This window comes from Pelobates fuscus, chromosome 5 (genome assembly GCF_036172605.1).
Source record: "Pelobates fuscus isolate aPelFus1 chromosome 5, aPelFus1.pri, whole genome shotgun sequence".
Classification (NCBI taxonomy): domain Eukaryota; kingdom Metazoa; phylum Chordata; class Amphibia; order Anura; family Pelobatidae; genus Pelobates; species Pelobates fuscus.
In genome coordinates this window covers 386,784,904-386,812,748 of record NC_086321.1, presented here as the reverse complement: position 1 = coordinate 386,812,748, position 27,845 = coordinate 386,784,904, and the positions used below count along the sequence as shown (strand labels likewise).

At 46.6% G+C, this 27,845-nt stretch overlaps 1 long non-coding RNA gene across 1 annotated transcript in view; it reads left to right on the top strand.

The window, feature by feature from the left end:
* LOC134611982 (uncharacterized) overlaps nt 1-27,845 on the top strand; it is a 260,146-nt gene that overhangs the window by 177,062 nt on the left and 55,239 nt on the right. The window contains exon 2 of the long non-coding RNA XR_010090922.1: nt 5,481-5,803. This is a non-coding gene — a long non-coding RNA (uncharacterized LOC134611982). The remainder of the gene's footprint in view (nt 1-5,480; nt 5,804-27,845) is intronic.

Genomic DNA, 27,845 nt, shown 5'->3' with positions numbered 1-27,845 from the left:
GTTTTAACCCCGTCTAAGGGAGCTAAGTGGGACAAGCCACCTAAGGAAGGAATACAGGAATTCCTTTAACTCTGAGGAGAACATGATTTTGAGTTCAGACCCAGAAATGAGGAAACTCTGCATGATCCGTGTAATGTGCCTGTATTCAGATCTCGTAGGTTGCAGTACAGCCGGTTAAATAAACTAACAACAACATGTGACACAGAGGGCAAATAGGTCCACAGTCATTCGCCACTTTTCTTTAATAATTGGATTGTGAAAATCAATCTGTATCAGGAAATAGAATCGAACTTAGAAATGTGGTTGGAAACAGACAGAGTATTTTTTATATGAGCTGAATCTATGATTTATGGTCTGTGGCTGCCCTCCCTGCCGGCCGTGATGCAGCCAGGAGCCCCATGACAGAACCCATTCCGTTTTATGACCAAAAAGGACATTTAAAGAGAGTCTGATGTTAATTTCAAGGCACGGTACCCTGCAAACAGCAATTTACCTCAGGTTATTCAGAAAGGTGATTGTTTTGTACACAGGTTAATTCACGAAGGACGTCTCCCAAAGTCAGTCAGGCGGCATGAACCCTGGGACTACTTAGAAACATTAGTGAACTGCAAATTGCAGTGAATTGGAATCTGAATTCATAAATTTGGGTTAAAATAGCAGATTCGAAAAATTATCCTCCAGAACTCTTTTTACAGCACGGATAGTTTTGCCTATTTTTTTTTCCCGGCTTTTAATTTAAAGAGTAATCTCTCAGTCTTTAAAAATAAACTGTTTGGAAAGTAGTATATATTCTGGTGCATTAGGACAGTTGGTGTAGGGCAAGCATGTGCCGCATGGGGCCCACAATAGATATATTTGCCGCCCACCTACCCTGGTGCCGCTTTGTGCTGTGGCTGCGATCAGCCGCATGAAAGGAAAGATATTTCCTCACTGATTCTTGTCTTCCCTCCCATAGCAGTGGCGGATCCAGAGCCTGATCTCGGGAGGGGCACTTGTAGATTATTTTAAAAAAATAATCCTAGCACAATAACCACTACAGCTCAGTGTAGTAGTTATGGTGCCAGTAGTGCCAGGATCCCACCCCGGAGTAAGTAGTCATACCGTTTAAGAACAGTTTGACAACTTACCTGGGGTCTGCTGGGATATAGGGCATAGGAGAAGTGGTGTGTGTTAGGGGTGAAGTGTGTGTGAAAGGTGAAGTGAGTGTGAGTGCGTAAGGGTGGCAGTGTGTGTATGGGGGCACTGTATGTCTGTGTGGGGCAGTGTGTGTATGGGGGGGCACTGTATGTCTGTGTGGGGCAGTGTGTGTATGGGGGGCACTGTGTGTATGGGGGGGTCGTGTGTGTGTGTTTGGGGCAATGTGTGTATGGGGGGGCAGCAGGGTGTGTAGGGCACTGTGTGTGTATAGGTGTGCAGTGTGTGCGGGGCAGTATGTGTATGGGGCAGTGTGTATGGGGACAGTTTGTGGGACAGTGTTGTATGGGGACAGTGTTTGTGGGGCAGTGTGTGTATGGAGGCAGTGTTTGTGGGGGCAGTGTGTGTATGGGGTCAGTGTGTGTAGTGTTTGTTTGTGGGTCAGTGTGTGTTTGTGGGTCAGTGTGTGTTTGTGGGTCAGTGTGTGTATGGGGTCAGTGTGTGTATGGGGTCAGTGTGTGTAAGGGGTCAGTGTGTGTAAGGGGGAAGTGTGTGTATGGGGCAGTGTTTGTGGGGCAGTGTTTGTGTGTATGGGGGCAGTGTGTGTGTGTGTATGGGGGCAGTGTGTGTGTGTATGGGGGCAGTGTGTGTGGGGGCAGTGTGTGTGGGGGCAGTGTGTGTAGTGTGTGTATGGGGGCAGTGTGTGTGTGTATGGGGGCAGTGTGTGTGTGTATGGGGGCAGTGTGTGTGGGGTCAGTGTGTGTAGTGTGTGTATGGGGTCAGTGTGTGTAGTGTGTGTATGGGGTCAGTGTGTGTATGGGGTCAGTGTGTGTAGTGTGTATGGGGTCAGTGTGTATATGGGGACAGTGTGTATATAGGGACAGTGTGTGTATGGGGACAGTGTGTGTATGGGGACAGTGTGTGTATGGGGACAGTGTGTGTATGGGGGCAGTGTGTGTATGGGGACAGTGTGTGTATGGGGACAGTGTGTGTAGTATGTGTATGGGGTCAGTGTGTGTAGTGTGTGTATGGGGTCAGTGTGTGTAGTGTGTGTATGGGGTCAGTGTGTGTATGGGGTCAGTGTGTGTATGGGGACAGTGTGTGTATGGGGACAGTGTGTGTATGGGGATAGTGTGTGTATGGGGACAGTGTGTGTAGTGTGTGTATGGGGTCAGTGTGTGTATGGGGTCAGTGTGTGTATGGGGTCAGTGTGTGTATGGGGACAGTGTGTGTATGGGGACAGTGTGTGTATGGGGACAGTGTGTGTATGGGGACAGTGTGTGTAGTGTGTGTATGGGGTCAGTGTGTGTAGTGTGTGTATGGGGTCAGTGTGTGTATGGGGTCAGTGTGTGTATGGGGTCAGTGTGTGTATGGGGGCAGTGTGTGTATGGGGTCAGTGTGTGTATGGGGGCAGTGTGTGTATGGGGTCAGTGTGTGTATGGGGTCAGTGTGTGTATGGGGTCAGTGTGTGTATGGGGTCAGTGTGTGTATGGGGTCAGTGTGTGTATGGGGTCAGTGTGTGTATGGGGTCAGTGTGTGTATGGGGTCAGTGTGTGTATGGGGGCAGTGTGTGTATGGGGGCAGTGTGTGTATGGGGTCAGTGTGTGTATGGGGGCAGTGTGTGTATGGGGTCAGTGTGTGTATGGGGTCAGTGTGTGTATGGGGGCAGTGTGTGTATGGGGTCAGTGTGTGTATGGGGTCAGTGTGTGTATGGGGTCAGTGTGTGTATGGGGTCAGTGTGTGTATGGGGGCAGTGTGTGTATGGGGTCAGTGTGTGTATGGGGTCAGTGTGTGTATGGGGTCAGTGTGTGTATGGGGTCAGTGTGTGTATGGGGGCAGTGTATGTTGGGCAGTGTGTATGGGGGCAGTGTGTATGGGGGAGGGGAGGAGGGAAGGGAGGCTTTTTAATAAAAAAATAAAAAAAAATGTATTTAATAAAATATATTATGTCCCCCCTCCCTTCTTACCTTTATTGAGGAGGAGGGGGGACATTTCTGGATCCCTGGTGGTCCCAGTGGGGAATCCCTGGTGGTCCAGTGGTTCCAGTGAACTCTAGCCCGCGCTCCAGGGCTAGAGTTCACTCTCGCGAGATTTGGAGCGTTGCCGTGGTAACCGCGGCAACGCTCCAAATCTCGCGAGAGGAGGACCCGGAGGAGCTGCTGGTAACAGCTCCCGGGTCCTTTCTCCCTCCCCTGCCGGTCGGCTGTCAGTAATGTGCCTGCGGACCGGGGAGGGAGATCACTGATCTCCCTCCCGGTCCGCAGGCACATTGCAGGGCTGGCACTTGGGCAATGTCAGCCCTGCATTAGCCGGCAGGGGAGAATCTCGGGGGGGGCAATTGCCCCGTTGCCCCCCCCCTGGATCCGCCAATGTCCCATAGTCACTAGAGGGCAGAGTGGCTCTGTCTTTAGCGAAGGCCAGCCACTCGCCCTTCCCTCCTGCTCGCAGTGCCAGCAACTCCCCCTTCCCTCCTGCCTGCAGTGCCAGCCACTCCCCCTTCCCTCCTGCATGCAGTGCCAGCCACTCGCCCTTCCCTCCTGCCTGCAGTGCCAGCCAGTCCCCCTTCCCTTATGCCCGCAGTGTCAGCCACTCCCCCTTCCCTCCTGCCTGCAGTGCCAGAGGAGCGTGTCAGAAAAGTGCGCCTTTTTGACAAACATGCACAATAGCCTCCCAATGCTTTCCTATTGGAAAGCATTGGATTGGCTGAGATCATCAAGTTTGATGATCTCAGCCAAAGTGAAGAACACACTCATATGACTTCAAAATAAACAAGATAACGTCATTTGATTTTTACAGCTGTGCAACAGCATACATTCACCATTTCAGTCCCGTTACCAAACATTTCTTAATATGTCAAGGTAGTTGGACTGAAACGTTGGTTATATGCAAATACACGTCTCCTTAAAATAAATTTGCTTTTTTGTTTACTTTGAAGCCCTACAAGTGTGAGGACGTCCAGTGTCAGTTAGGGAACTTTTTTATACTGTACTTTTCTAAATAAACCTACATTTCTATGAAAACTGTAATTTTGTTTGTTTGCGGCCCACATAAACCTTTTTTATTTGGCCAGTTTTAGCCTTCGAGTGCGACATGCTTGCTGTAGGGGGGTCCTGGGATCTTGTGGGATTATGCATTGTCCTCCATGTTGTGACAAAGGCTCCTTCCTGGCAGATGAGGAGCGGAGGAAAGAACAAGGGAGAGCTTCATTTAATCATATCTGCCATTAGACTCACGTCCAGGCTGCCACACAACGTGATGGGGTTACTTTGGGGTCTTTGTAAAATGAATGACAGAGTAAAACATATAACAATCCCCATTCCTCAGTTGATGATGATTGGATACAATCTCACTAAAAGTATACATGTGTTGGATTAATCAAAGCAAATACAGTACAAATAAGCACTTTTCCATCAATATAACATGAGGACATTGATAAAACATGACATATACAATGTATACAATTCACACACCATTATCAATGTTCATTGCTTGCTTGATTAATCATGACGACACAAGTTAGTCCCGATTTCATATTGACATTGACTTCATATTTGGGCAGCTGCAGTGATATTTGTGGATTGTGATCATATTGAAAAGCAATCATACAATACTGGCCAACGTTTAGAAACCATTATGGATCAAAATCAAGGCCAATATGCTATCCGACAGGATTACAGCTAGTATCGTTTTAATGTTGGAAATAGACAATATCTAAATATATCTCAGGAACATGTATCTCATTTCCAAATTAAATCAGTTTTCTCAAAAAAATAAAAATAAATAAAAAGTATGGTTTTGAGAGCAGTCAGAGGGTTCCAGTTGTAACCTGAGAACGGTTTCCCAGCGTGCTGAGTTTGCAGAAAATAATGTATATTAAAAAGAATGCTTTAAGCACTATAATCACTACGCTTACCATACTATAACTGATCACTGTAGCAGTTAAGATGGAAGGAGTCTTTCGGTGCTGCTCCCCTTTTTCTATCAAAGCACTGTCAAGCGGTTTCACCAAAACCCAGGCTCTCTGCATTAACCATCCAGAACAAATCAGCCTCAGATGGCAAACTGTGAGCGTAGAGGGTGGGTTTTCTGATTCTAAAATTTGGGCTTGCATTTTCAGGAACATTCTGGTAGAACTGATCATAGTTCTAATAGTCAGCGGCTATTAATCTGTAAGTGTTGTGCCCATAAAAGCCTAATCTAAGTCAGGAAGACACCAATTATCATTCAGCTTGAATCCATAAGTTACCACGTACAATTCATTTGTTTAGCTTCATGGGTCTTATAAAGAACATTGAAATATTTTATTTTTATAAATATTTAACACAGCTATTGTTGTCTCATTACAGATAATACCTAACGAGATATCATTACGGTTATGGCAGTATGGATGTGAAGAATATATCCCAGTCCTTTCCATTGCGACAGCTGCAACTTCATTCCAGTTAGCCATGTTATGGTCTAATCATAAACCTCACCACCGCTTGAAGACATTTGGTGTTTGAACATCATGTGACAATGCCTTCAGGACATCTAAACCTGGAAACATGGAATTCTAAATAACATCTGTGGAGAAAGAAGCACAGTGTGTCGCGACGTCTACTTATAGTACTCACACAGACTGTTGCCAAAAAGAGATAGGAGGTGAAAGGCTAAGGCACAAAGCAGAAAGGTAAGCATCCCAAATTGGAATAAAATGCATTTTTCTATGTCTTATTTGTGCAATAGGAACATTTGTCCTTAGTGGAATTGTGAAAGGTCTCAAATGAAAGAAAAATGCACCAATTGTTTATCGCTGAGCCCGGGGGCTATCTGCACTGCAGATTGGATCGCTCCGTACTGGTTTTATTTTATTTGAGAAGATACATGCCCCTTTCATCTTCCGGCCAAATGTTCCTCTCATTCTGGTCTTCCAGACCCATACTGAGCGTGGACAACTCCCAAAATGTGTGGAGTCAACATTGTAACGGACCGTTTCACTTACAAGAGGATAAAACCCAGTTTAGGCGATAATCCCCTTTCCAGATGCACAGGCAGCTACTGCAAACACCATTCTCCCGACTGGAACCACACGAACACTGGAACAGCTGAACAAGAAAAGCAGACATCGGCTTACACTCTTGGCAGTCAGCATACAATCCCATTCCCCCAAAGACCGAGACGACACATCGCTTTGAGGGTTAAGCAAGAACTCTAGACTGGGACACCCAGTCTGGCTTTTATTTCCAACTCACACATACCGGCCACACCCAGGGGGAGGCATAAAAGAACCAATGACATAGATGTTACCTCCCACACATCCCCTCCCCTTAGTGTGACACATAATCCCATTATGCATACAGAGTAAAATATACTTTTACACAACTTTCATAACTTTAAAACCATACATCACATTCACATAAAAATACATATCCACAATCAATCCATTCAGGGGAACAACATATTAAAAAATGGCATGAATCCGACCAGGGGTTTAAAAGTTACTAAAAGTATCTTTTGGGCCCTGGCTTGCAGCATGGCACAATCTGGCCCAAACAGAAGTAAAACATCCCCCACAATGCATCCCGGCTTCCTCCCTTCTGCCCTGGAGTTAATTGGAGAAGTAATCCAATTATCTAGGACTAGAGTCAGACTCCATTAACCACATGGTTGCAAAAAGACAGTAAAAGACATAACATTACATACTGATACATTTAACACATAAAACACACATTTCTACATATCCCCAGTTTAACTGAACACATAAATACCTACATAATATTTAAGACAGTATTACTGTGATATGTTACAAAGTCTTAAACGGACATTAGTCCCAAAAGTCCCAATATGTCCATCGCTGATTTTAAAGGGCCAGTAGCAGCAATATAAATTATTACATGCCCAAATATAGTGTTTATAGAGCAATATGTCCATGGGCCGTAGTCGCAGGGCAGGAGGCTAGCAGCCAGGCCTCTCCAGTTCACAGTGGCGAAGCTGGTTTCGCCACAAACATAATGCAGCATTGTGTGTGTTGTGTAACCCGCCTACTGTTGGGTCACCAAGACAAATACAAAAAAAAAAAAGGTCTTATAGCTCCACTGTCACGATGCCAAGTAATGAGGTCATTAGAGGGTTAATAACGGCATCATTTGAAATAGTGCGGAGCCTATTGAGTGAGTTAGTTTGTTTGCTATCGCTTTCCAAGTGAGCACTGTTAGTCTACTCCAGAGCTTCCGAATTAATTCAGAGGATGGTATTTCTCGTAGATCTCACGGGAGTCCCTTCCTCCCAGCCTGCCGAAATTACATTGGCCCGGTCCTGGTCTTACAGGCCCGCGCACCCGACCGGGCCCCTGTTGAGCAGTTTTGTTTTCCGGTGCTATAATCATAGCACAGTTTAAACATTCCACTGCGCCCCACACAATTTGGGAACCGCTGGTTTATAGTATATATTTGGTGCACGCACAATTTTCAGGGTAGCTTACTTGTGGCTCTCCAGCCTACAATGGATTGACACCCCCACCCCTCCCTTAATTCTTTAGAGCCCCCCACTCGCCGCCAATGGATGAGGACTGTGGGTGGACAATAGGTCGACCGCCTCCCCTTTAATCTTTATAGCCTCTACCTGCCCAGAGCCGTCTTTATTATTGATTGGACCCTGGGCAAAGCATTTGCTTGAGCCCCCTGGATCCTGCCCCCCTCCTCCCTTGTGTGCAATCATGCCCTCCTCCCTTGCATGCAACCACGCCATCCACCGCAATGCAGTGGTGGAACTAAAGTAAAGAGGTGCAAGAATTTTTTGGGCCCCCCTATTGCAAGGGTGACAAAAAGGTAGATCACCATCTGTCGTACAACTCCAACAATGCATTGACAGCTGGGGTTCTACCATATACCCATGTTTGCAGGTTTGTATTTAGCACTGAGCAGTGTTTGTGTGTTTGAATGTAAGTATGTTTTTGTATGGAGTATGTTTGTGTAAATGTAGGGATGTGCTTGTATGTAATGCTTGCGATTGAATGCAAGCATGTATTTCTGTGTAGTGTTGGTTTTTGAATGCAGGGGTGTGTTTTTATATAATTTTGATGTTTAACACAGATGTGTGTTTGTATGTAGTGTTGATGTTTGAATGCAGGGGTGTATTTGTGTTTTGTGTTGGCGTGTGACTGCTGAGATGTATGCACATATACACATTCACACACACACTTAGACACATGCAGATACACAGATATACACACTGACACACATGCAGTTATACAGACAAATATACACACACTGACACAGGTAAAGTAACACAGACTGACACAAAGATACACAACCTGACACACATGCAGATACATACACACACACCGACATACACACTGACATATACACATACAGCTACACAAAAATACACAATGACAACATACAGATACACATATAAACACAGTGACACACTTGCAGATACACAGATATACACGCAGACTACATACAGATACACACATATATACACACTGACACATACACAAAGATAAACAGACACATATAGCGAAAGACATGCTGACACACACAGATATACGCTGACAGACATACTTATACAGACACATACAGACAGACACATACTAAAACACACAGACATACTGAAAGACATGCTGACACATTCACCGACACAAACATACACTGACATACTGACACATACAGACATACGGATACAGACATGCACACACTCACACACATACACACTGACAGCCATACTGACACATACACTGACAGCTATACCGACACATGCATATTGACACACATTCACAGACATACTGGCACACAAACACTGAGAGATACACATATACTGACAGACATACATATTGGCACACTGACAGACATACTGACATACAGACATTCACAGACACACACAAACTGATAGACATACTGACATACAGACATATACTGACAGACATTCACAGGCACAAACTGACAGACACACATATACTGACAGACATTGATATACATTCACTGACAGACACACTGACATACATTCACAGACACACACAAACTGACAGACATACTGACACACACAGACATACAGATATGTCTGACACACATTCCCAGACACACGCAAAATGTACACTTTTAAGCCCACCCTCCAGTATCCTACCTTGGAGAGTTGTGGCTGAAGCTGTTGCGAGTTGGGGTTTGCTCTTCCGGCCTGACCTTTGCCTCCTCTGTCTTTCCCGCACGGCTCATCACTTTTTGGGAGGAAGTGACTTGCGGCAGTCACTTCCTCCCATGTGACTGAAAAGCAAGAGGACCCGGCCGCGCTGTTAAAGTGCCACAGCGCACGTCCGGGCCCCTGCTATCACAAGTCCACCGGGTGGCCCTTAGTGCATAAGGGCCTCCTTATTGCGTGCATTCATTGGCGGGCCATGGAGGGGGAAAATAAATGGTCGAGGGCAGCGGGGCCCACGGGGCATCTGCTTCGTGCCCCCCCAGGGGTAACTGGACCCGGGGCAGCTGTCCCGTTTGCCCAGAGTTAAAGACGGCCCTATACCTGCCTATAATGGGTGGGGATTTGGGGGACCCTTTATTTTTGTTTAACATATCCCACCCACTGGCCACGTTTGGCATGAGGGGAATGAGGAAGTGGCAGGGAGATCAGATTCCAGATGCTTCTATTTTAAATAGTTACACAGAGGGAACTATGGGCTTACGGCTCCCTCCTTTTAATAACTATTACGAATGAAAGGATACATTTCATGGATGAAATTTTGTCCAACAAGCAGTTTGTTCTTCGTTTCGTTCATTCGTAATTTGTATTCGACTCTCGAAAACGAATATTTAAGTCTACTATATCTGTCTGGCAGGATAACCCCCACATTCTCATATGGGGAAGATTTTCATTCCAAGTTATAGTTTCCCAATGCATTGTTATCTATGATCCACTTTCTAAATGAGCCAGAACAATCAGTCCAGGATTCTGACAGGTAAACGGTTTAGCACAGCCCGATATTAAATTATGATGTGGTTTGCCTTCTTGTAGACAGGCTTGGTCTTGTCTACTTTTCATATCCTCAGAGCGCGTGGATGAAGGGAATAAATGAAATCATATTTAATAAACAGAAAGTGGGGGTCTGGGTGTATGGCAGGGGGTTGGTGGGAATTTAATTAAGGTCAGAAAAAGAATAGGAATAACAGTGGTACTTATGTTGGTAATCCCTGAAAATACAAATCAGCTCACGTATAAATGATTTCACAGGTTTAACGCTCTGTTTCATTCTGTTTAATCCCATCACTTGGGTAACTGTACAGTAAATTTGTTAATTCAGATACTCGTACTAGTAAAGATGTCTGATTAGAAAAGTCAGAAAATAATGGCAAATTTCCATGCGCATGTTCCCATGAAACTCATTTTTTTTTGTTTTCTCGCGTGAGGTCATTTTTTATTTCATACATTGATCGAGGTGAAGTTATTTTCCGTACCTTGGTATACCTATATTTACTGAAATTGTAATTGTTTTACCTTACTGGTTAATAGCAAATTCTAAAACCAATAGTCTGTTCACTACGCCACTAGTTTGCACTACTGAGACTGGTTAAGGATAATGGGAACTGTAGTTAATACCTTTGGAGCTACAGATTGACTCCTGGTGAAATCAAACATGGTCCTACAAATAAGTAAATCCATAAAAGTCTAGTGCCCTCTGGCCTGGTTTTAACGTTGGCAGCTGGTTGTAATGGTGAAATCGTACCGATGTATCCATCTGTAACATGCCAAACAAGTATTTTATACTTAAAGGGACGCTAAAGTCACCCAGACCACTGCATCTCAATGGTCGTGTATGTTTAACACTTCACGGTAAAACATTGCCGTTTGGCAGAAAGCCACTAGAGGCACTTACTCTGCACAGACCAAGTAAAACTCGGTTACACAATGTGGTATATTGGGTTTAATGCTTCCGTATGAAGAGTATTGGATGTGTGTGGCACTCGCCGTTCGTGCATTAGGTCCACTTATGAGAAGCAATGGATTGGACCATCGCCGGAGAAAGCCATGAATCCTTTATGACGTCTTGGGAGGGAGTCTTGGCGCTGGAGAAAGGTGGGTAAAATCCTAATTTTATTTTATTTTTTTTTAGCAGAAAAAGGGGGGATATGGGTGGTCCTTTATATAACTGAGGACAGGGGCTCTATAGCATTAGAAATAAAGGTTTGTATTCGTAATGCTATAGTTTTCCTTTAAGAATATCATGTGTGGTCAATGATATATCAGTAGAGAAGATATTTTATCTCCTATCTGTTTGAACAATTTTCCAGAGTATCAGTCAATAACTGCAAACCTCTGCTCCAGATAGCAAACACTGCATGCCAAACACTACACCTTTAGTCAAAAACAGATACCCAGCCACATACCGAACGGGTAAGAACCGGCATTCACTCACACGTCGGAGTCAAGGATTACATTGTTTATTGTGTTGCAAACTGAGATAACTGGCAGCAATCCAAGAGTACAGCAAGGGTTAATTGTGTTTAAAAATGTGATTCCCCGAGGCCACTTTCCTACTGTACATCCATCACACCAGCTGTTATATCAGGAGTCCAATGTCTTCTACAAACCATAAGTACACAGTGCATGGTGTCATCAGTACAGTGCAAGCTGTCCCCCCGGGGGGGTCAACCTGTTCCTCTCAATGCCCAAACATGACATTCATTAGAGACAAAGAAAAGTTTTGTTTTGTTGTTAGCGACAAGGATCTAAGTTTACTGAAATATTGACGGCAAGTGGTGTTACAGGTATCGGAGGTTACCAGAAGGTGTCTACTCACTCATTACTAGGAAAACAGCATTTAATCCTCATCTTCTATCATCTGCTGTACAGACACATAGGGTTATGTCTGCTAAGTAGCTCATACCTCCCCTTACAATGTGTTTTTATTAAAAACATACAGTCAGATAAACAGATAACCTTCCTTGCTGAAAAGAGCACGTTATACAAAGATAACATGAGTTCTGTCAGTAAGGGGTTCCCTGTTTACATATTCAAAATGGGCCATTTGATCACTACATAAAGGAACATGTGCCATTTAGAAATGGGAGCCAGACTCTATTAAAGCACCAGTATATCTAAATCCAGTACAGTTAAATTAAGAGACATTGCCAGGCTCAAGTAATAGCTGGGGCTTGTGCCCAAAGGATAATATGTTCATCCCTCCAGGTGACAATTCCCACCTGTTTCTTCCTCTCTACCCAAGAAAAACTTGCTGTGGATACCCAATTACCTTAGCCAAGTATCCCAAGCAATACCGCCATACTACCTGGGTAACAGAGTTATTATAGCCAAGTATCCCAAGCAATACCACCATACTACCTGGGTAACAGAGTTATTATAGCCAAGTATCCCAAGCAATACCACCATACTACCTGGGTAACAGAGTTATTATAGCCAAGTATCCCAAGCAATACCGCCATACTACCTGGGTAACAGAGTTATTATAGCCAAGTATCCCAAGCAATACTGCCATACTACCTGGGTAACAGAGTTATTATAGCCAAGTATCCCAAGCAATACCACCATACTACCTGGGTAACAGAGTTAGTATAGCCAAGTATCCCAAGCAATACCGCCATACTACCTGGGTAACAGAGTTATTATACCCAACTATCCCAAGCAATACCGCCATACTACCTGGGTAACAGAGTTATTATAGCCAAGTATCCCAAGCAATACCGCCATACTACCTGGGTAACAGAGTTATTATAGCCAAGTATCCCAAGCAATACCACCATACTACCTGGGTAACAGAGTTATTATAGCCAAGTATCCCAAGCAATACTGCCATACTACCTGGGTAACAGAGTTATTATAGCCAAGTATCCCAAGCAATACCACCATACTACCTGGGTAACAGAGTTATTATAGCCAAGTATCCCAAGCAATACCGCCATACTACCTGGGTAACAGAGTTATTATAGCCAAGTATCCCAAGCAATACCGCCATACTACCTGAGTAACAGAGTTATTATAGCCAAGTATCCCAAGCAATACCACCATACTACCTGGGTAACAGAGTTATTATAGCCAAGTATCCCAAGCAATACTGCCATACTACCTGGGTAACAGAGTTATTATAGCCAAGTATCCCAAGCAATACCACCATACTACCTGGGTAACAGAGTTATTATAGCCAAGTATCCCAAGCAATACCGCCATACTACCTGGGTAACAGAGTTATTATAGCCAAGTATCCCAAGCAATACCGCTATACTACCTGGGTAACAGAGTTAGTATAGCCAAGTATCCCAAGCAATACCACCATACTACCTGGGTAACAGAGTTATTATAGCCAAGTATCCCAAGCAATACCGCCATACTACCTGGGTAACAGAGTTATTATAGCCAAGTATCCCAAGCAATACCGCCATACTACCTGGGTAACAGAGTTATTATAGCCAAGTATCCCAAGCAATACCACCATACTACCTGGGTAACAGAGTTATTATAGCCAAGTATCCCAAGCAATACGGCCATACTACCTGGGTAACAGAGTTATTATAGCCAAGTATCCCAAGCAATACTGCCATACTACCTGGGTAACAGAGTTATTATAGCCAAGTATCCCAAGCAATACTGCCATACTACCTGGGTAACAGAGTTGTTATAGCCAAGTATCCCAAGCAATACCACCATACTACCTGGGTAACAGAGTTATTATACCCAAGTATCCCAAGCAATACTGCCATACTACCTGGGTAACAGAGTTAATATACCCAAGTATCCCAAGCAATACCACCATACTACCTGGGTAACAGAGTTAGTATACCCAAGTATCCCAAGCAATACCACCATACTACCTGGGTAACAGAGTTATTATAGCCAAGTATCCCAAGCAATACCACCATACTACCTAGGTAACAGAGTTATTATAGCCAAGTATCCCAAGCAATACCACCATACTACCTGGGTAACATAGTTATTATAGCCAAGTATCCCAAGCAATACTGCCATACTACCTGGGTAACAGAGTTAGTATAGCCAAGTATCCAATGTGTAACGGACCGTTTCAGCATACAAGGGGAAAAATGCGTTTAGGCGATAATCCCCTTTTCCATAGACAGGCACAGCTACTGCAGAACATCAGAACTCACGAGCTAGATACGAAATACACTCCGAACTGGAACAGCTGAACAAGAAAAGCATACAATCGGCTTACACTCTTGGCAGTCAGCTTACAATCCAATCCCCCCCAAGAACGAGACGACACTTCATTTTGAGGGTTAAGCAGGAACTCAAGACTGGGACACCCAGTCTGGCTTTTATTACCAACAAGTACATACAGGACACTCCCAGGGGGAGGATGAAATTAACCAATCACATGGATGTACCTCCCACACATTTCCTCCCCTTAGATTAACACTTAACACAATTATACTGTACACCTTTTTCCCCAATTCCTGGATGTACCCCAAATACATATGCTACACCTCCAAAACAGGTATCCCCTGATAGCCCTTATTCAGGGGGACAACATATGCAAGAATCAGCCCATTCGGATAAATGGTTCAGGAGTTATGGAACTTTAAAGTATTGACCGACCGCATGGGTAAAGTATCCGAAATCAGTTCCATGCATTTTGGCCCTGCGGTCGGTCACAAACAAGGGAATGAAACAGACGAATTGCCTGTGTTATAGAGCCTGGAGAGGGTTTGAATGAATTCCCTTGTTTGTGGGGTTCTTTCTACCGAACGGCGGGCCATTCGGTAGTTTCCATACGAATTTCTGGAAGTATGGAGGTCTCAGCGGTGTTTGCCTAGTCAAGTGTCCGATTTCAGTTCCAGACACTCGACGGCAAAACACCGCTGTTCGGTAGTTAAAGATGGCCGCCGCCACGTGTTGGTTTCCTGAATGGCGGCCACCCAGAGGACACAGAACACATTACATGATTGCCAATTACCCGTTTGCAACATTGTTGCAAACGGTAATTGGAGGCACACTTAATCCTGGGTGGTCTGGTTGTTCGGTAGTTTCCTCAATACAATGAATGGAGTGATTCTACCGAACAATCAGATGAAGGCTGCATATATATATATAACCCAGGTTAACTGCATACAACAATACATACATGACATTTAAAGTATTAAAGGCAGGATTACTGTACTACGTTCCACAGTCTTAAAGGTACAGTAGTCCCAAAAGTTCCAATATGTCCATCGCTGCTTTTAAAGGGCCAGCAGCAGCAATACAAATTATTACCTGCCCAAATATAGTCTTTAAAGTGCAATATGTCCAGGGGCCATAGTCAGCGGGCAGGAGGCTAGCAGCCAGGCCTCTCCAGTTCACAGTGGCGAAGCTGGTTTCGCCACATTTCTCCCCTTGGCCAATTAGACTAACAGGGTACCTGACTTTCTGCCGGTCAGTGCCCTGGTTAGTCCAGCAACCCACCCACAAAACAGAAATAACCGAGCAGCCCACCCACACTAACCGGTTACTACATCTGGGTGAGGAAGGATTTTGTCCAAGTTCTGGTGTTTCACCACTGCTGGGTGGGAGACGGGTAGGCTGCCTTGGTGGGTTGCTGAGGGGGCAGAGACCAGCGGTACTCTGTCCTGTTGCCAGCACTACCACGGGAGTAGTCTGGTGGGCGTCTGGTTGCTGGAGACTGGCTGTCTCCCCTTTAGGTGCGCAGCTCGACTGCCGGAGGGGGAGACCGACTGTCTCCCCTTTGGATCCATCACACTGAGGCTGGGGAACAGGACCGACCGTCCCTATCCCTTGTGCTGTAAGTGCAGAGACTATGGTCCCATCTGCACAGTTGTGGGGCTTAACATCTCCCCTTGGTGAGTTAGGCTGCCGCTGGAGAGAGGGTGTAACAAGTTCCTCTCTCTGGACGGTAAACTGCCGCTGGGGAGGGGGGTTAGCAGGCTCCTCTCCCTTCCCTTCACACTGCCTTCTTGGCATATCACTTTGCTGCTGGGGGGCAGGAACAACAACCTCTGCCCCCTGTAACTCAGCCTGCCGCTGGGGAGGAAGGACTGCACCTTCGGCTCCTTTGGACACACACGGCTGCTGGGGAGGATGGACGACACCATCAGCTCCCTGGGGCACACATTGCCGCTGGGGAGGGAGGACGCTGCTCTCCTCTCCCTTCACTTCACACTGCCTTCTTGGCATCTCACTTTGCTGCTGGGGGGCAGGAACAACAACCTCTGCCCCCTGTAACTCAGCCTGCCGCTGGGGAGGAAGTACTGCACCTTCGGCTCCTTTGGACACACACGGCTGCTGGGGAGGATGGACGACACCATCAGCTCCCTGGGGCACACATTGCCGCTGGGGAGGGAGGACGCTGCTCTCCTCTCCCTTCACTTCACACTGCCTTCTTGGCATCTCACTTTGCTGCTGGGGGGCAGGAACAACAACCTCTGCCCCCTGTAACTCAGCCTGCCGCTGGGGAGGAAGGACGACACCTTCATCTCCCTGGGGTTGCTCACAGGACCAGTCTAGGCTCTCTGCTACCTCGGGTACTGCTGGTTGCTGTTGGGCGGGAGGACCGGTTGTCTCTTCCCAGGCCTCATTGATGAGTCGCAGGTAATCCCCTTCCAGGTTCCATTCCTGGTTAACCAAATATCGTAGGTCTGCCTCGAGGTCAATAGCGCCAAAGAGACCCAGCATGTTCTCTCGGATGCCGTACAGGTCCCAAAAACGATAGTCGGTATCTTCCCCAAAGTCCTCGTCACCACTATTATCCCAAAATAGACCGGGGCCAGTGTAATCTCCGCCTTCTGGGAACTCATACTCTGCCATCCTGGGGACACACTGAGCCGCGTACCACTGTAGCGCCTGGTATGCGTCGTCGAGCACCAGTTCTGCGTATACTAGAATCTCGAGTCTAGTCACCCACTTTTCTGTGGTCTGTTTTCTCAGGAGGGGCATCCGCTCTGCCATTCTAGCCAGAATTCGCTGCCTTCTGCTGCGGCGCTGATCCCCTCGTGAATACTGTACTTCCTCTAGGGCTTCGTCCCACAATTCGGCTCTGGCAGACTCTCTGTACATCAACATGTGCTCCTCTGGGACTACTCCAGACCCCAGGCATACGTAACTGTACAATCTATCCTGCAACTTCTCCTCCATTTTCTGAGTTCCTTTGTAGATAGGGTCGCTGTACGGATACTAACGTTGCCCTCAATTTGTAATCCAGAAATGGTGTTGTCTGTAGCTGTCCCTCTGGTTGTAGGAACGATCCCGCCGCTTGCCACCAATTGTAACGGACCGTTTCAGCATACAAGGGGAAAAATGCGTTTAGGCGATAATCCCCTTTTCCATAGACAGGCACAGCTACTGCAGAACATCAGAACTCACGAGCTAGATACGAAATACACTCCGAACTGGAACAGCTGAACAAGAAAAGCATACAATCGGCTTACACTCTTGGCAGTCAGCTTACAATCCAATCCCCCCCAAGAACGAGACGACACTTCATTTTGAGGGTTAAGCAGGAACTCAAGACTGGGACACCCAGTCTGGCTTTTATTACCAACAAGTACATACAGGACACTCCCAGGGGGAGGATGAAATTAACCAATCACATGGATGTACCTCCCACACATTTCCTCCCCTTAGATTAACACTTAACACAATTATACTGTACACCTTTTTCCCCAATTCCTGGATGTACCCCAAATACATATGCTACACCTCCAAAACAGGTATCCCCTGATAGCCCTTATTCAGGGGGACAACATATGCAAGAATCAGCCCATTCGGATAAATGGTTCAGGAGTTATGGAACTTTAAAGTATTGACCGACCGCATGGGTAAAGTATCCGAAATCAGTTCCATGCATTTTGGCCCTGCGGTCGGTCACAAACAAGGGAATGAAACAGACGAATTGCCTGTGTTATAGAGCCTGGAGAGGGTTTGAATGAATTCCCTTGTTTGTGGGGTTCTTTCTACCGAACGGCGGGCCATTCGGTAGTTTCCATACGAATTTCTGGAAGTATGGAGGTCTCAGCGGTGTTTGCCTAGTCAAGTGTCCGATTTCAGTTCCAGACACTCGACGGCAAAACACCGCTGTTCGGTAGTTAAAGATGGCCGCCGCCACGTGTTGGTTTCCTGAATGGCGGCCACCCAGAGGACACAGAACACATTACATGATTGCCAATTACCCGTTTGCAACATTGTTGCAAACGGTAATTGGAGGCACACTTAATCCTGGGTGGTCTGGTTGTTCGGTAGTTTCCTCAATACAATGAATGGAGTGATTCTACCGAACAATCAGATGAAGGCTGCATATATATATATAACCCAGGTTAACTGCATACAACAATACATACATGACATTTAAAGTATTAAAGGCAGGATTACTGTACTACGTTCCACAGTCTTAAAGGTACAGTAGTCCCAAAAGTTCCAATATGTCCATCGCTGCTTTTAAAGGGCCAGCAGCAGCAATACAAATTATTACCTGCCCAAATATAGTCTTTAAAGTGCAATATGTCCAGGGGCCATAGTCAGCGGGCAGGAGGCTAGCAGCCAGGCCTCTCCAGTTCACAGTGGCGAAGCTGGTTTCGCCACACAATGCAATACCGCCATACTACCTGGGTAACAGAGTTAGTATAGCCAAGTATCCCAAGCAATACCGCCATACTACCTGGGTAACAGAGTTATTATAGCCAAGTATCCCAAGCAATACTGCCATACTACCTGGGTAACAGAGTTATTATAGCCAAGTATCCCAAGCAATACCACCATACTACCTGGGTAACAGAGTTATTATAGCCAAGTATCCCAAGCAATACCGCCATACTACCTGGGTAACAGAGTTATTATAGCCAAGTATCCCAAGCAATACCACCATACTACCTGGGTAACAGAGTTATTATAGCCAAGTAACCCAAGCAATACCGCCATACTACCTGGGTAGCAGAGTTATTATAGCCAAGTATCCCAAGCAATACCACCATACTACCTGGGTAACAGAGTTAGTATACCCAAGTATCCCAAGCAATACTGCCATACTACCTGGGTAACAGAGTTAATATACCCAAGTGTAGCGGCACCCCGGTGTAGTAGGGGTTTACGCCGCTGAGAAGGTGTCCTTTCCCCCAAGCACGAAGTTAGCTACAGCATAACAGGTTCCCCATAATTACGATATCCAAGTAATAGTCATCCCCTCCAAGCACGAGACGAGACTCTGTGTTGAGGGTCAAAGTAGGAATAATGTTTATTCGGTAACTCGGGCTTTTATGCCGTACAACAACTCCTCCCCGTATCCGGAGGAGATAATACATTTACAGTGGGAGTCACTCCCACTGTACCGAGCAGAATATTATACCATTATTACAAGTTTATATAACACACACAATATGTAACGAAAATACATTGTGCTACGTGTATTAGGGAACGGAGATCTAGGGGAACAATATACGTGAAAATCCCCTAGATCGGTTGGGCCGTTCGCCAGATACACGTTTGCACCAATTACTCAAAAACTATACAAGATAAACGGAAACTCTCTGTTGGACCGGGTGTCTTTAGTTCGGTACTTTGGATCCGTCGACTAGCATGGGCGTACGTTGTTGGTAAAGTCGGAATTCGTCGTGTGGAAAGTTCGGTCATTAGTCCACGCGGTCAAAATGGCCGCGACCCATTGTTCTCTCCACGTGGCGACGTATACCGTACGGATCCACAAGTACCCGAAATCCACAATAATCCATATGCAACGGCAATTCTCTGAGATGGTATCTGTTACACCAGAAAGGGGTCTGTCACACGGCTCCCTCCTAGTGGTACACTCCGGCAGACCTGGATTGATCCTTTCGGATTAACTTAGGGATGACCGGAATTCATTTGTCCGGAGAATTGTCCAGTTGTCGAGACAACCCATCGGCGTTGCCATTTAGCTTACCGGGTCGATAGCTGATGGTGAAATTGTACGTTTGCAGGGCCAAGCTCCATCTTAGCAATCTGCCATTGTCTCCTGCGACCCGGTTAAGCCATACCAATGGATTGTGATCTGTTACCAAAGAGAATTCCTGTCCATACAAATAAGGTGTTAGTTTTTTCAATGCCCATACCAGGGCCAGGCACTCTTTCTCTACGGCCGCATAACTCACTTCCCTCGGTAACAGCTTTCGGCTGAGGTATGCGACCGGATGCTCTTTTCCATCTTCCCCGATTTGGCTCAGCACAGCCCCCAGTCCATACATGGAAGCGTCTGTATGTACAAGGAAACGTTTGTTAGGTACTGGGGCAGCCAAGACAGGAGCATTAACAAGAGCATGTTTGAGAGATTGAAATGCGGCTTCGCAAGCGGGAGACCACAGGACCTGTCTGGGTAAATTCTTTTTGGTCAAGTCAGTCAAAGGTTTGGCTACCGTGCTATAATCCGGGACAAAGCGTCTATAGTACCCGGCGGTCCCTAAGAAGGCCAATACCTGGGTCTTGGTATTCGGTGTGGGCCAGTTTGCTACTGCCTCAACCTTGGCAGGCTCCGGTCTCTGGTTTCCACACCCCACCCGATGTCCCAGGTATTGGACCTCGGCCATTCCTAGATGGCATTTCTCGGGTTTTAGTGTCAGGCCCGCGGCCCGAATCTTATCTAGGACTACCCCTACGTGGACTAAATGTTCTTCCCAAGACTCACTGTAGATCGCAATGTCATCCAGGTATGCACACGCAAACTCCTGGAAGCCATCGAGGAGCCGATCCACCATTCGCTGGAACGTAGCCGGGGCATTTTTCATCCCGAATGGCATGACCTTAAATTGGTATAAGCCAAACGGGGTGACAAAGGCCGACTTGGGGACGGCATCCTCGGCCAGGGGGATCTGCCAATAACCCTTGCAGAGGTCTATGGTAGAGAGGTAGTTACCCCTGGCTATGCGGTCTAATAATTCGTCTACCCGAGGCATGGGGTAAGCGTCAGTGGTAGTCTTTTCATTTAGCCGCCTGTAGTCGACGCAGAACCGAGTGGTTCCGTCTTTCTTGGGGACTAAGACTACGGGAGAGGCCCAGGGGCTGTCGGATGGCTCAATGACCCCCAGCTGTGTCATTTCCCGTATTTCCTTCAGCATTCCGTCCCGGACGGCTTCCGGAATACGGTACGGGGGTTGTCGGAGGGGGGCCTGCCCTGGGGTCTCTACTTTGTGTATGGCCAGGGTTGTGTATCCTGGCTCCTGGGAGAAGGTACTCTGCTTCTCCCATAGGAGCTGTCTAGCCTGCTCTAGCTCCGTAGGGTTCAGTCGTTCTCCCAGCTTCACTAGGCTAACTGGGTCGGGGTGAGTCTCCTTTTCCAGCAGGTCAGGTAGGGGTAAATTTTCGGGGTCATCAGTAGCTGGGGCACAAACAGCGTTAACATCTTCCTGTCGCTCTTGGTACTCTTTCAACATGTTCACATGAAAGGAGCGTTGGATCCTTTCATCTGCACAGCTGGCAATAAGGTAGGTGGTATCACAGAGTTGGGCTAAAACCTTGTAAGGACCCTGCCACGCAGCCTGCAGTTTGTTGTCCTTCACCGGTTTTAGCACCAACACCTTCTGCCCTATATGGAACAGTCGTTGCCGGGCACCCCTATCGTACCATCGTTTCTGTCGCCCCTGGGCCGCCTGGAGATTCTCCCTTACCAATAGGGAGAGTTGCTCCATGCGGTCCCGGAGCTCCAGGACATATGGCACAATAGGTGTCCCTGCCTGTTCGGTTTCCCCTTCCCAGTGGTCCCGAATGAGATCGAGGGGTCCTCGCACCCTCCTCCCATACAATAACTCAAAGGGAGAAAAACCCGTAGATTCTTGGGGGACCTCCCTATAGGCAAATAACAGGTGGGGTAAGAATCTCTCCCAGTCTCTGCAACCGTCCGTAAAGGTCCTCAACATTTGTTTGAGAGTCCCATTAAAGCGCTCACAGAGACCGTTAGTTTGGGGATGGTACGGGGAACTGAGCAGGGGTTTAATGTGGCACACTTTCCATAATTGCTGTGTGAGTACGGCAGTGAACTGGGTTCCCTGGTCGGATAGGATTTCTTTAGGGAACCCCACCCGAGTGAATATCTTAACCAAGGCATCGGCTACCGTCTCCGCTTCAATATTCGGCAGGGGTACCGCCTCGGGGTACCGGGTCCCATAGTCCACCACGGTAAGAATGTACTTCTTACCGGACGGGCTATGTCGCGCTAGGGGGCCTACAATGTCGACGGCGACCCTATAGAAGGGTTCCCCAATGATCGGCATCGACATTAATTTGGCCTTCGGGCGATCCCCCCTCTTACCCACCCGTTGGCAAGTGTCACAGGTTCTGCAATATTGTCGCACGTCCCGGTTAAACCCTGGCCAGAAGAAATTCTGGGTAATCCTATGGGCCGTGCGACGTACTCCTGAATGGCCAGCTAAGGGTATATCGTGAGCGATCCTCATGATCTCTCGCCTGTATTTTTTCGGTAGCACTAGTTGCTTCTGTGGGACGGGGTTTTTACCTGCTGCGGGCTCCTGGGGGATCCTATACAGTCTATCCCCCACCCACTCGTAGCTTTCCCCATCTGTCCCCGGTTCCCCTTTCTCTGCCTTATCCCTATATTTCCGGAGAGTGACGTCTTCCCGCGTCTCCCTCCCAAAAGTCTCAGGGGTATCCCAGTCTAAGGGGGTCTGTCCTAAGGTCACAGTCGGAGGGTCAGATCTTACCTGGGTCTCCGCGACTGGCGGGCCGATTCCAATAGCACGAGCCTGAGCCCGGGTGGTGACAGGGCAGGCTCCAGCAGGGCCTTGAGGAGCAAAAGCGGACAACAGCGGGGCTAAGTCATTTCCCAAAAGTACTTCCGCGGGTAGCCCTTTCATCAGGCCCACATTCACTTGGCCAGCTCCCACCCCCCAATCCAAATGCACTCGGGCCGTGGGGAGGCGATGTACTGCACCCCCGGCCACTCTAACGGCCACCGTTTGGCCAGTATGTTCTTTTTCTGGGACCAGGTCGTGTTGAATCAAGGTTAAGGTGGCCCCAGTGTCTCGTAACCCACTGACAACTTGTCCATTCACTCGGACTGTTTGTCGGTGATGCTGCCGGTTGTCTACAGCAGCCGCATATAGGGGATTGGCCTCGTGTAAAATCTCCCATTGCTCTTCCCCCAGGGGTTGGGCTTCAATGCAATGGGCCCCTGAGGTAAAAGGTCGGGGGTTCCCTTCAGCAGGCTTCCTCCAGGACGTTTGTCGAGCGGGATCAAGTGGGCATTTGTCCCTCAGGTGACCCACTTGCTGACACCTATGGCATCGTCGGCGGTCCGGGACACTTGACTGGGTGAAGCGGGAGGGGGTGTTGTAGCTAGGTTGGATAGTGGGGGTGGTTGGAGTAGGGCCGACAGGGCGGCTTTCTACTCGGGCAGCTGTCTTTTGGACCGAGAGATCGGGTTTGCGGGCGTCTGCATACTCGTCGGCCAACCGGGCGGCTTCGGGTAGGGTAAGTGGTCTCCTATCCCGAATCCACTCTCTGAGCTCCTTGTCCACCTTTTCAAAAAAATGTTCCAACAAAAACAACTGTAAAACCTCCTCCGCGGTGGTAGCTTGGCACCCATCCATCCAGTGGCCAGCCGTGCGTTGTAATCGGCAGGCCCATTCGGTGTAGGAGTCACCGGTTTGCTTTCGGGATTCCCGGAAGCGTCTCCGATATGCTTCGGGGGTTACCGCATATCGGGACAATAGAGCTTCTTTTACCAGTCGGTAGCTTCCCACCTCATGGTCCGGGATCGCCCGGAAAGCATCGCTGGCTCGTCCGGATAATTTGCCAGACAAAATTTTGACCCACTCCTCGGAGGGTACTTTATGCAGGGCACACTGACGTTCAAAGTCCGCTAGGTATTGGTCAATCTCCCCCTCTGTTTCCACAAAATTTTTAAAAGCGGCAAAGTGTACTTTCCTCTTTTCTTCGGGAGTTTGGAAAGTCCCCGCAATTGGACTGGTGCCTGTGGAAGTCTGGCGCCGGTTGGCATCGACTGCCGCAATGACTTGGGTTACAATCCTAGGTGAGGGGTTTGGTCCGTAGTGAGCCAGCCTTACCCTCACCTCGTGGTCGAATTGTTCATCTGCTGGCGTTCAGACCAAAGCGATCTCCGGTGCTGGGTTTGGTTCGACATCCAGTCCGTCATTCTGTTCAGCTAAGTCCAATGCGACCAACTCTGCCAAAATGTCTCTTTTCTTTTTGTTGCTAGCCGAACGACCACGGCTCTCCAACAAGTCTTTTAGGGTAGATCGTTTCAACCTTCCGTAGTAGGCCTCCATCCTGATTGCTCTCGGTAGCTGTCCTTCTGGGGTGAAAGAACGATCCCGCCGCTGCCACCAATTGTAGCGGCACCCCGGTGTAGTAGGGGTTTACGCCGCTGAGAAGGTGTCCTTTCCCCCAAGCACGAAGTTAGCTACAGCATAACAGGTTCCCCATAATTACGATATCCAAGTAATAGTCATCCCCTCCAAGCACGAGACGAGACTCTGTGTTGAGGGTCAAAGTAGGAATAATGTTTATTCGGTAACTCGGGCTTTTATGCCGTACAACAACTCCTCCCCGTATCCGGAGGAGATAATACATTTACAGTGGGAGTCACTCCCACTGTACCGAGCAGAATATTATACCATTATTACAAGTTTATATAACACACACAATATGTAACGAAAATACATTGTGCTACGTGTATTAGGGAACGGAGATCTAGGGGAACAATATACGTGAAAATCCCCTAGATCGGTTGGGCCGTTCGCCAGATACACGTTTGCACCAATTACTCAAAAACTATACAAGATAAACGGAAACTCTCTGTTGGACCGGGTGTCTTTAGTTCGGTACTTTGGATCCGTCGACTAGCATGGGCGTACGTTGTTGGTAAAGTCGGAATTCGTCGTGTGGAAAGTTCGGTCATTAGTCCACGCGGTCAAAATGGCCGCGACCCATTGTTCTCTCCACGTGGCGACGTATACCGTACGGATCCACAAGTACCCGAAATCCACAATAATCCATATGCAACGGCAATTCTCTGAGATGGTATCTGTTACACCAGAAAGGGGTCTGTCACACCAAGTATCCCAAGCAATACCACCATACTACCTGGGTAACAGAGTTAGTATACCCAAGTATCCCAAGCAATACCACCATACTACCTGGGTAACAGAGTTATTATAGCCAAGTATCCCAAGCAATACCACCATACTACCTAGGTAACAGAGTTATTATAGCCAAGTATCCCAAGCAATACCACCATACTACCTGGGTAACATAGTTATTATAGCCAAGTATCCCAAACAATACTGCCATACTACCTGGGTAACAGAGTTAGTATAGCCAAGTATCCAATGCAATACTGGCATACTACCTGGGTAACAGAGTTATTATAGCCAAGTATCCCAAGCAATACCGCCATATTACCTAGGTAACAGAGTTATTATAGCCAAGTATCCCAAGCAATACCACCATACTACCTGGGTAACAGAGTTATTATAGCCAAGTATCCCAAGCAATACCACCATACTACCTAGGTAACAGAGTTATTATAGCCAAGTATCCCAAGCAATACCACCATACTACCTGGGTAACAGAGTTATTATAGCCAAGTATCCAATGCAATACTGCCATACTACCTGGGTAACATAGTTATTATAGCCAAGTATCCCAAGCAATACCGCTATACTACCTGGGTAACAGAGTTATTATAGCCAAGTATCCCAAGCAATACTGCCATACTACCTGGGTAACAGAGTTAGTATAGCCAAGTATCCCAAGCAATACTGCCATACTACCTGGGTAACAGAGTTAGTATAGCCAAGTATCCCAAGCAATACTGCCATACTACCTGGGTAACAGAGTTATTATAGCCAAGTATCCAATGCAATACTGCCATACTACCTGGGTAACAGAGTTATTATAGCCAAGTATCCCAAGCAATACCACCATACTACCTGGGTAACAGAGTTATTATAGCCAAGTATCCCAAGCAATACTGCCATACTACCTGGGTAACAGAGTTATTATAGCTAAGTATCCCAAGCAATACCACCATACTACCTGGGTAACAGAGTTATTATAGCCAAGTATCCCAAGCAATACTGACATACTACCTGGGTAACAGAGTTATTATAGCTAAGTATCCCAAGCAATACTGCTATATTACCTGGGTAACAGAGTTAGTATAGCCAAGTATCCAATGCAATACTGCCATACTACCTGGGTAACAGAGTTAGTATAGCCAAGTATCCAATGCAATACTGGCATACTACCTGGGTAACAGAGTTATTATAGCCAAGTATCCCAAGCAATACCGCCATACTACCTAGGTAACAGAGTTATTATAGCCAAGTATACCAAGCAATACCACCATACTACCTGGGTAACAGAGTTATTATAGCCAAGTGTCCCAAGCAATACCACCATACTACCTAGGTAACAGAGTTATTATAGCCAAGTATCTCAAGCAATACCACCATACTACCTGGGTAACAGAGTTATTATAGCCAAGTATCCAATGCAATACTGCCATACTACCTAGGTAACAGAGTTATTATAGCCAAGTATCCCAAGCAATACCACCATACTACCTGGGTAACAGAGTTATTATAGCCAAGTATCCAATGCAATACTGCCATACTACCTGGGTAACATAGATATTATAGCCAAGTATCCCAAGCAATACCGCTATACAACCTAGTTAACAGAGTTAGTATAGCCAAGTATCCTAAGCAATACCACCATACTACCTGGGTAACAGAGTTAGTATACCCAAGTATCCCAAGCAATACCACCATACTACCTGGGTAACAGAGTTATTATAGCCAAGTATCCCAAGCAATACCACCATACTACCTGGGTAACAGAGTTAGTATAGCCAAGTATCCCAAGCAATACCACCATACTACCTGGGTAACAGAGTTAATATACATAGAAACATAGAAACATAGAATGTGACGGCAGATAAGAACCATTCGGCCCATCTAGTCTGCCCAGTTTTCTAAATACTTTCATTAGTCCCTGGCCTTATCTTATAGTTAGGATAGCCTTATGCCTATCCCACGCATGCTTAAACTCCTTTACTGTGTTAACATCTACCACTTCAGCTGGAAGGCTATTCCATGCATCCACTACCCTCTCAGTAAAGTAATACTTCCTGATATTATTTTTAAACCTTTGTCCCTCTAATTTAAGACTATGTCCTCTTGTTGTGGTAGTTTTTCTTCTTTTAAATATAGTCTCCTCCTTTACTGTGTTGATTCCCTTTATGTATTTAAATGTTTCTATCATATCCCCCCTGTCTCGTCTTTCCTCCATGCTATACATGTTAAGATCCTTTAACCTTTCCTGGTAAGTTTTATCCTGCAATCCATGAACCAGTTTAGTAGCCCTTCTTTGAACTCTCTCTAAGGTATCAATATCCTTCTGAAGATAGGGTCTCCAGTACTGTGTACAGTACTCCAAGTGATGTCTCACCAGTGTTCTGTACAATGGCATGAGCACTTCCCTCTTTCTACTGCTAATACCTCTCCCTATACAACCAAGCATTCTGCTAGCATTTCCTGCTGCTCTATTACATTGTCTGCCTACCTTTAAGTCATCAGAAATAATCACCCCTAAATCCCTTTCCTCAGATGTTGAGGTTAGGACTCTATCAAATATTCTGTACTCTGCCCTTGGGTTTTTACGTCCAAGATGCATTATCTTGCACTTATCCACATTAAATGTCAGTTGCCACAACTCTGACCATTTTTCTAGTTTACCTAAATCATTTTCCATTTGGCTTATCCCTCCTGGAACAT